The 10131-nt window shown below is 40.3% G+C and overlaps 1 long non-coding RNA gene across 2 annotated transcripts; it reads right to left on the bottom strand.

Annotated features, from left to right (window-relative positions):
• Nucleotides 1–1345: 1345 nt before the first annotated feature.
• Nucleotides 1346–5904, bottom strand: LOC122882224. 2 transcript variants are annotated; one of them, XR_006379305.1, is made up of 2 exons: nt 5891–5904; nt 1346–1460 (listed from the first exon to the last, which is right to left on the bottom strand). It is a non-coding gene; the product is annotated as an uncharacterized LOC122882224 (long non-coding RNA). The 2 variants fall into 2 exon arrangements; XR_006379304.1 differs by lacking the exon at nt 5891–5904 and adding an exon at nt 5462–5472.
• Between the last annotated feature and the right edge of the window lie 4227 nt (nt 5905–10131).

Below are 10131 nucleotides of genomic sequence, written 5' to 3'. Positions count from 1 at the left end.
CTTTCTCTTCTCCCCTTCTTTCCGGGCAGGTTCCAGCGAGATCTCTCTTACCTAGAAGATGTAAAAATTAAATAAAAATAAATAAATAAAAACACATTTTTTTAACACGGGTCGGCTTGGAGTTTTAAGCTTTAAAACTGAGTATTGGTCAGGACCTTAGGCAGACATTGCTGCAACAGGGCTATTCGGTTTCATCCTTTTGTTATGTATTTGTATATATTTTTTCTATTATGTACATTATGATTTACTACATGCATGTTTTTTCTATTGAAGCACTTATTCATATTAATATTATTATATAATTTCTTGTATCTCCTCTGATTAATCAGCACTTACCTTTTTTATTTCCAGCACTTACCGCCCTGCTGCAGTTCTGTTTGTCTGCTTTTTGTTTTTCTTACCCAGTTGCTCTCCTGAAATTATACCTGAGTGCTTACTTTTATGAATTATCAATGGTGGTGTCTCAAATCTCCCCGTTACAGGAGATTTAACTGAGCCCGCGTCGACTGTTAGACTATGTAGTGCATTTATTCCATTTCTTAGTGATTTTAGTCCCAGACACTGATTTGTTGTTTCCCTAATTTTTTCCTTTTGGTTTTTTTTAAAAACTTTTTATAAACCACATAGTAGCACCTGTTGATTTTATGAACTTAGAATACAAGGAAATACTAGTGCCAGTGCATTATAACTCCTGCAGGAGTTAACCCCTTTGCCCCTAACCCCTAACCCTAACCCCAACCCTAACCCTAACCCTAACCCCTAACCCTAACCCTAACCCCCTAACCCCTACCCCTAACCCTAACCCTACCCCTAACCCTAACCCTACCCTAACCCCTAACCCTAACCCTCCCCTTCCCTAACCCTAACCTTCCTCCCCCCTTCCCCTCCCTAACCCTAACCACCTCCTCTCTAACCCCAACCTTTCCCCATTTCCTTTTCCCTAACCGTCCTCCCCCCTTCCCTAACCCTAACCTTCCTCCCCCCTTCCCTAACCCTAACCTTCCTCCCCTTTCCCCTTCCCTAACCCTAACCACCTCCACCCTTACCCCTAACCCTAACCTTTCCCCCTTTCCTTTTCCCTGACCTCAACCCCAAGTTCTTGTCTTTTACTTACCTGTTTTCCTTTACCCTCTTACCTTCCCTACTTACCTACCTTAGTGGCATTTGATCCTCCTTTCCTTTGGTTGAACGTCTCTCTCTCTCTCCCCTTCTTTCCTGTCAGGTCTCTGGTGAGATCTCAGTTACCTGGAAGACAAAGATAAAAATCTATTTTTTTTTAAAACTTTCAAACTGAATATTGGTCAGGACCTTTTATTTTAGTAATTTCTTGGGGTGGGTTCCAGAGCTTTTATAAACCATATAGTAGAAAAATGTTGATTTTATGAACTTACAATATAAAGAAAAACTAGTGCCAGTGCATTATAACTCCCTGTGGGGAGTTAACCCTTTTTTCACCTAACCTCGCCCGAGCCTAGTAATCTACCATTCTTCTATCAACAAATATTGAAACTACTTTGGTTATAATCGCTACTCATAAAACTGATGTTTTATTTTATTTTATTTTATGGGCTTGCTTTTACTTCTTTTATTTTTTTATTTTCTTAAATCTACTTCCTGCTTTTTCCTACCTCCATTCCTTTAGCAGCGACCTTGTGCCCCTCCCCCACAACACAAACAAACACACTGGAGGGTGGGTCCTTTACAAGGATAATGCCACACCCCACCAGGGACTTGTACATCTAATTAACCTATCAGCTAGGGACACATCAGCTCACACCTGTGTGGGTTGAGGCTATAAGTTTGCTGCCTTTCCTTTGTCTCCCATCTTCTGATGAAGCCGTTTGGCGAAACGTTAAGACAACTCTTTCTTCTCAGTTTTTTCTTATAAACAGTACTTGTTTATTCTTAATTCCATTTTAATCAGGAGGACTCAGCTTTTTATTGTTTTTTACAGCACTTGTCTTTTTATTGGTGTAAAATAGAAAAATTATCAGTGAACAATGGACCGGAAACCACCAACACAACAAAGCCTGTGAGGAGCATCAGGCCTACTCAGGCCTACTACAACCTGCTACTATTACGACTGTGACCACACAAGTATCAGGCTCCTACAACTGCAAACGGTGAGTTGGTTTCCAACATAAAAGAGTGTGCGCACACAGAAGACTTCACAACGGCCTGGAGAAATATTCTCCAGAGATTCTACCTGGCATTTTTATGTCTGACACTGCTCCACTCTCCAGCAAAGCCCATCCAAGTTTACTGAACTGTTTTCCCACCTTGGACAAGACTGTTTTTCTTTTTTTCCCCCCCTTCCTTCTTTTCTTTGTTTAAAAGTTCGTTTAGACACTGAAAACTGTTTTAACACACCTTCTCTCAGTTGGTGATTGTTTTAAGTGGGTAGTTCTGTTAACAGACCACCAGATGTCAGAACAAGCTTAGAAATCCCAGTGAGTCAAAATCTCCTCCTTTTTTTCTTGGATTATTTGGATTTTTATGGTCTAAACAATTTACTGTTTATTATTACCTTTTTATCTCTTACTTTTAGATTTCTTAATATTTGCAGGTTGTTTATATTTGTTTTTTAATATTTTAATTCATTTTTTATCTCTTTTAATTTTTAATTTTTTATGTTTTGAAGGTTTTAACCATTTTTCCCCCCCCCCTTTTTTTTTTTTTTTTTTTTTTTTTTTTTTTTTTTTTTTAAAATCAAAACTTACCTGTTTAACAGAGTTCTCTTTCCTCTGTAGTCTTTTAAAGAACCTACCTGTTTTTTTATGTCACCATGACTTTGCCACTCCAGAACCGGTTTACAGCATTGACCACACACAACCTGGGTGTGTGGGAAAAGGGCCCCCCCTCCTCCTTGGTGAGACCGACACAGGAAAACATAGTGACACAACCAGTAGTAGATCAGACCAAAAATTATTTTAAACTACTGCAGGCTATCCATCACTCTGAGATCCTGGTTAACTGTGTTCGGGATGACTCTTTCCCGGTGGGGATGATGAGAAAAGTAAATAAACTGACCTCGTTCATTAAACCTGCCTCACCTAACGGTGTCACTGAGGAGAGGGTCAAACTGAACACAGCACAATGGATGGATAACAATCTAGCAATTCTTAGGATCATTACGATCAAGTCATTGCATCCATTCTTGGCAGTCTGGGTCCTTTTCAGGAGGAGGCTTTCGGTAGAGCCATCAAGTGGGCCAGGGCTAGATACAGGCGTAAACTTACAACTTCGTCTGTAGAAACTCTGAGGAATATGACCCTTCTGGGTAAGCCACCGCGTAGCCGCTACCCAAGGAGTTGCCACTTGATGAGTTCTCACCTCTTCCACCTCCAGCTCAGTCTCAACAGATGGTTCAAAACCCATAACAGAACAGTCAGGAGCAATCTTTCTATCATTTCCTCACAAGACGAGGGAGGAGACGGTGAAAGCTCACTTACCAAAACCTCTAAGAGGCCTAGCACAGAGAGACGTGAGTCAAATTCCCATCGGATCTCACCCTCTCCTCCTTCTTCTACCTCATCCCCTAGAACTGTCAAGGCCCCTCCAAGTCCTGACCAAGACGGAGTAGTACAGGATTTGGAGTTAATCACAAATCAGACGGATTTTAGTGATACCAACAGGGCCCATTTCAGTAATGTGGCAGTGGAAATGTCTGACTCACTTTCTCCTTTGCTCACCCAATCGCCTCCTTCTGTTCGCAAGTCTCCCCATCAGGATCCTGGGATGACGGGTGACCGTTCAGAGGCTTTCCAGACTTGTTCTAAGGTCATTAGTAAACCAAATCAGGTGACTCCTCAAACCAACAAACAAAAGGAGCATGGGAGACATGTGATGATGGGGAACACTGCTAAAGCTATAATAGCTCAAAGCAGCAGCAGCAGAAACAGCAGCCCCCAATCTGAGTCCTCCACAAAACCTTCCAAAACGCAGTTGCCTTCAATGTCTGGTCTTGCCTCTGCCCAGGAACCTACAACCCATCAGAGAACAGAACAGAAAATTAGAAATTGGCAATTACACATTAAAAAACCTGTCCTAGTAATAGGAGACTCTAACCTGGCTCGTATTCCACCATTCACCAGTGATGAAGTTCAAGTTGACAGCTTCCCTGGTGCACAGTTCCATCATATCGACCAGGTACTAAAGAAACTCCAACCTGTTACTACCGTCAGTGAGGTCATTCTCTCCTTGGGTCTCAACAATTGTCTGAGACGCCAACAACCACTTACCATGTCCAAACAATTGAATGCTCTACTGAAGACAGCTGAGGAGACATTTCCCAATGCCTCAATATACATTCCCATTATCAATTACTCACACAGATTGGAAAGAGAACAAAAAGTTTTATTACAAAGCCTGAATCGGCAAATAACCAAGAAAAAGAATGCACTCCCGGAGATCAGTCCACTAACATTTAAGACAGAATCTTGTGATCCCATCCACTGGACCAGCGATACAGCAAAGGCTCTCATAGAGTTTTGGCTCGACCAGATAGACACGAGAGGGGAACAACTTGGACACATTTTAATCCATACTGTATTTTACGCTTTTACTTCATGGGCACTTTTAAATGTTTGTTTTGAACATCTCAGGTATAGAGGCGTGGAGGGCAGAGACGGTTAGTCCACCCTACAGCGCAGACGAGCAGAGTGGAGAGGGATCGTTCAACTGAAGACGTTAGATCCCAGTGGATTAAATGAAAAACTGAAACATGCCCCCTTTTTCCTTTTTCTCTTAATAGGAACAAATCAAATTATCTTTTATTGGCTATGCCTGGGTTTGGCATTTGAAATTAACCGACATCCTCTCTGTAAAGAAATATAAATTTGGTGTTTTAACATGATTTTGAATTGTGTATATATGGTGTTTTTTAAATAATTGATTTGAATATGAACTTGCACGACTAACATAGCACTTGAATTCAGCACTTATGGTGCAATTTTAATGCACCAATAACACACTTCTTTATCAAATTTTGCATGCTTTCTTTTTTAAGATGTGTATATATGTATATATGTGTTCATTTTTTATTATTTATTCCTTTTTATGAGATTATGTCGGCGGCAGTCATCTGCTAAACCTAATTCGCTTCCTATATTTTGATTTGTATCCGTCTGTCTTATTTTCTTCTTTTCCTTAACGGCTTTCCTTATACTTAACCTTCCACCCTTCCCCCTCCCTAACCCTAACCACCTCCTCTCTAACCCTAACCTTTCCCCGTCTCCTTTTCCCTAACCCTAACCTCCCTTCCTTCCCTAACCCTAACCTTCCTCCCCCTTCCACCTCCCTAACCCTAACCACCTCCTCTCTAACCCCAACCTTTCCCCATTTCCTTTCCCTAACCGTCCTCCCCCTTCCCTAACCCTAACCTTCCTCCCCCTTCCCTAACCCTAACCTTCCTCCCCTTTCCCCTTCCCTAACCCTAACCACCTCCACCCTTACCCCTAACCCTAACCTTTCCCCCTTTCCTTTTCCCTGACCTCAACCCCAAGTTCTTGTCTTTTACTTACCTGTTTTCCTTTACCCTCTTACCTTCCCTACTTACCTACCTTAGTGGCATTTGATCCTCCTTTCCTTTGGTTGAACGTCTCTCTCTTCTCCCCTTCTTTCCTGTCAGGTCTCTGGCGAGATCTCAGTTACCTGGAAGACAAAGATAAAAATCTATTTTTTTAAAACTTTCAAACTGAATATTGGTCAGGACCTTTTATTTTAGTAATTTCTTGGGGTGGGTTCCAGAGCTTTTATAAACCATATAGTAGAAAAATGTTGATTTTATGAACTTACAATATAAAGAAAAACTAGTGCCAGTGCATTATAACTCCCTGTGGGGAGTTAACCCTTTTTTCACCTAACCCTAACCCTAACCCTAACCCCTAACCCTAACCCTAACCCCCCCAACCCCAACCCCTAACCCTAACCCCTAACCCCAAACCCCTAACCCCTAACCCTAACCCTAACCTAACCCTAACCCTAACCACCTCCACCCTTACCCCTAACCCTAACCTTTCCCCCTTTCCTTTTCCCTGACCTCAACCCCAGGTTCTTGTGTTTTACTTACCTGTTTTCCTTTACCCTCTTACCTTCCCTACTTACCTACCTTAGTGGCATTTGATCCTCCTTACCTTTGGTTGAACGTCTCTCTCTTCTCCCCTTCTTTCCTGTCAGGTCCCTGGTGAGATCTCAGTTACCCGGAAGACAAAGATAAAAACCTATTACAAACATATCTTTCAACACGACATTGGCTCGTATTTTAAACTTTCAAACTGAATATTGATCAGGACCTTTATTTTAGTAATTTTTGGGGTGGGTTCCAGAGCTTTTATAAACCATATAGTAGAAAAATGTTGATTTTATGAACTTACAATATAAAGAAAAACTAGTGCCAGTGCATTATAACTCCCTGTGGGGAGTTAACCCCTTTTTCACCTAACCCTTCCCCTCCCCCTCCCCTTCCCTAACCCTAACCTTTCCCTGTTTCCTTTTCCCTAACCCTAACCTCCTCCTCCCTCCTCTGAGCCCCCTTGTCTGTTAGACTATGTGGTCACTTGCTCCATTTCTTATTTACTTATTTTATTTATTTATTTGTTTTTTATTTTTATTTTATTTTATTTTATTTTTTTTATTATTTTTTATTTTATTTTATTTTTTTATTTTTTTATATATTTTTTTATTATTTTTATTATAATTTTTTTTATTATTATTTTTTTTTTGTTGGTTTGTTTTATAGCTTTTATAAACCACATAGTAGAAATATGTTGATTTTATGAACTTATAATACAAAGAAAAACTAGTGCCAGTGCATTATAACTCCCTGTGGGGAGTTAACCTTTTCTTCACCTAACCCTAACCCTAACCCTCAACCCTCAACCCTAACCCTAACCCTCTAACCACAACCCCTCCCTTCCCTAACCCTAACCACCATCCCTTTACCCAATCCCATCCCCACCCTAATCCTACAATTGATCCCTAAAGATATTTAATAAAAGTCTTAAACATAGACTTAAAATATTTAAATATATTTTAAATAAAAAATATTAATATTTCATCTTTGATTATATACAATATTAAAATCTGTTTAATTTTGAATTAAAAAATATATATACATTGGCATATAAGGGGTTAAAAACAAGTGGCTAAAACTCAAATTGTAAAACACAAGTACAAACTTATAACACAAACCAAAGTTAAAGCAACTTACAAAGGAGGGTATAAATAGAGCGTAGAGCCTTTTTCATTCTTGCTCAAACCATTGAAGAGTCAACATCTCTGCCAGTCTGAGGGCCATTTCATTTTTTTTCATTTGTGCCTTAGCCTGAAGAAGACCCAAAGAGGTCGAAACGTCGCGCGTAGGCACACTTTATTATTTAAAAAATGTATTATTTTGTTTGTTAAAAAAATATATTATTTGTTTTGTTAAAGAATTAAAAATATAAAAATTTATAAAAATAAATATATTTTAAGTTCACAATATTAATTTGAGTTAAAATTTGACTTTTGTTTTAGATCATTTCATTTTATTCATTGGGATTTAAAAACAATAACTCCTTCATCATGAGTTTTGCTCATGATGATGGATGGACCGTGGTGCGCCACGGCAAAAGACGTCGTCGATCCCCTGAAAGGGATCGACAAAGAACATTTCAGGGCTGATATTACCACCAATCCGCCTTTGATAGAGGGGGTGGGGGTAGGGACTACCGGGGGAAGGACTGTGCACGTCCTGTCTCCCACTTTGCTGGGGGTCAGGTTCAGTTCCCTTGCCCTAACCCTAACCCTAACCGTGAACGTCCTGTCTCCCACTTTGCTGGAGTCAGGTTCAGTTCCCCTACCCTAACCCCTAACCCTAACCCCCTAACCCTAACCCGCCCTGCTGCAGTTCTGTTTGTCTGTTTTCCCCAATTCCCTTTACATCAGTACCTTTTTTAAATACCATGTTTTTATAATTATTTTAAAGACATGGTAAGTTAAAGGGACATTATGGGGTTTATTCTGGCCTCGCTGCTCTCTTGAATCAGGCCTGAGCACTTCATTCCTATGAATCAGTGGTGGTGTCTCAAATCTCCCCGGTACAGGAGCATTAACTCTGAGCCCCCTTGCCTGCTAGACTATGTGGTCACTTGCTCCATTTCTTAGTTATTTTAGTTTTTTTTCCCCCAATTTTTTTTTTTTTTTTGGGGGTGGGTTTTAGAGCTTTTATAAACCAAATAGTAGAAAAATGTTGATTTTATGAACTTATAATACAAAGAAAAACTAGTGCCAGCGCATTATAACTCCCTGTGGGGAGTTAACCCTTTTTTCACCTAACCTCGCCCGAGCTTAGTAATCAACTATTCTTCTGTCAACAAATATTGAAACTACTTTGGTTATAATTGCTACTCATAAAACTATTGTTTTAATATATTTTATGTGCTTGTTTTTAAAGAAGCCCATATTTTTATAACTTTAATAGTTTATGCTTTTACTTTTTTAAATCTACTTTCTGCTTTTTCCTGCCTCCTTTCCTTTGGCAGCAACTTTGGGCCCTTCCCCCACAACACAAACAAACTGTCGTGAGGCGAGGTGCTATATGGAGGTGTATGTGGACCCAAAAGCAGATGACAAGGAAGCAGTCTCAGGGTGAAGTAGCCGGATAACTACCGTGTTTATTGTTGGGTGGAATGCAGGCAAGAACAGGCAGAGGTGAGCAGACAGGTAATGAGCAGACAAAATCCAAAAATGGTCTAAAATCCAAGAATCACCAGAGAACAAAGAATCCAAGATAAACTCACAGTCAAAGGCTCGGCAAGGAACAACACCATGTGTACAACAATGGTCCAAAAACAGAACAAAGAAAAGACCAAGACTAAATACCCTAGGGGAGGTGAGATAACAAGACACAGGTGCCAACAATCAAGGGAGGACCAACAATCAAAACTGGAGGGAAAACACAGACAGGAAGTAAAAACACAAGACACACAAGGGAAAAAGAATACTACAAAATAAACCAGGAAGTGTCAACACCAAAACTACCACACAAACACACTTGAGGGTGGGTACTTTACAAGGATAATGCTATTATATCGACCAGGTACTAAAGAAACTCCAACCTGTTACTACTAAGGTCCTCTAAGGTCCTTGAGCAGTAGGAAAGAGATAATTATCAAACCGGCAGACAAGGGAGGCCAAATAGTGCTCCAGGATAGGTTCAATTACCTGAGTGAGGCAACAACTGGGAGACACCACCTATTATGTCCCTCTGACCCAATCGTTGCAATCTGAAACCCAACATATGGTTAGGCAAATAATCTCTAAATTATATGATGATAAACAGATTTCCAGTAAACAGAAGCTTTGCCTATTTGGGCCGGATTCTCCTCGCCCCCGCCTATTCTATTTGCTGCCCAAAATCCATAAAACTCCAGAGACTTGGACCGTCCCTTTATAAAATACCTGTTGGCAGGCCCATTGTTAGTGATTGTGGTTCAGAATTGTATCGTATAGCGGAGTACATTGGCTATTATATTAATCCCATCTCACAACAGCATCCAAGCTATGTTAAAGATACTTATGAATTTATCAATAAGTTAAAGGACATGGAAGTACCTGAAAATGCCTTCCTCTTTTCCATTGATATTGATTCTCTGTATTCTAACATAGATACTACCTTAGGGCTCAAGGCAGTGGCCGAGGCCTTCCAATTGGTCCCGGACCCCCGGCGCCCGGATAAAGAGGTCCTCCAATTGTTAGAAATCACATAATGACTTTGAGTTTAATGGTAAGTTTTATCTCCAGATATGCGGTTGTGCAATGGGGAGAAAGTATTCCCCCAGCCTAAGCAGGTATATACCTCGCAGAATGGGAAAGGGCCGCCTTTCTCAAATGTAAAAACTTACCTCTGCTGTATCTCTGGTACCATGACGATATTTTTGGTATCTGGACCAGTTCAGTCGAATCGTTTAAGGAATTCCTAACTGTGTTAAACTCGCATCACCTGAAAATCAAATTGAAACACAATTTACAGTTTGAGAAAGTTGAATTTCTGGACACGATGGTCTTCTTCTGCAATTATAGGGAGCGTACTAAGAGATTAGCCACCAACGTGTATTTCAAAGACACTGATAGGCATGCCCTTCTTCACAA

Source organism: Siniperca chuatsi, linkage group LG9 (genome assembly GCF_020085105.1).
Source record: "Siniperca chuatsi isolate FFG_IHB_CAS linkage group LG9, ASM2008510v1, whole genome shotgun sequence".
Lineage (NCBI taxonomy): Eukaryota > Metazoa > Chordata > Actinopteri > Centrarchiformes > Sinipercidae > Siniperca > Siniperca chuatsi.
This window is presented reverse-complemented; position numbering and strand designations above follow the sequence as displayed.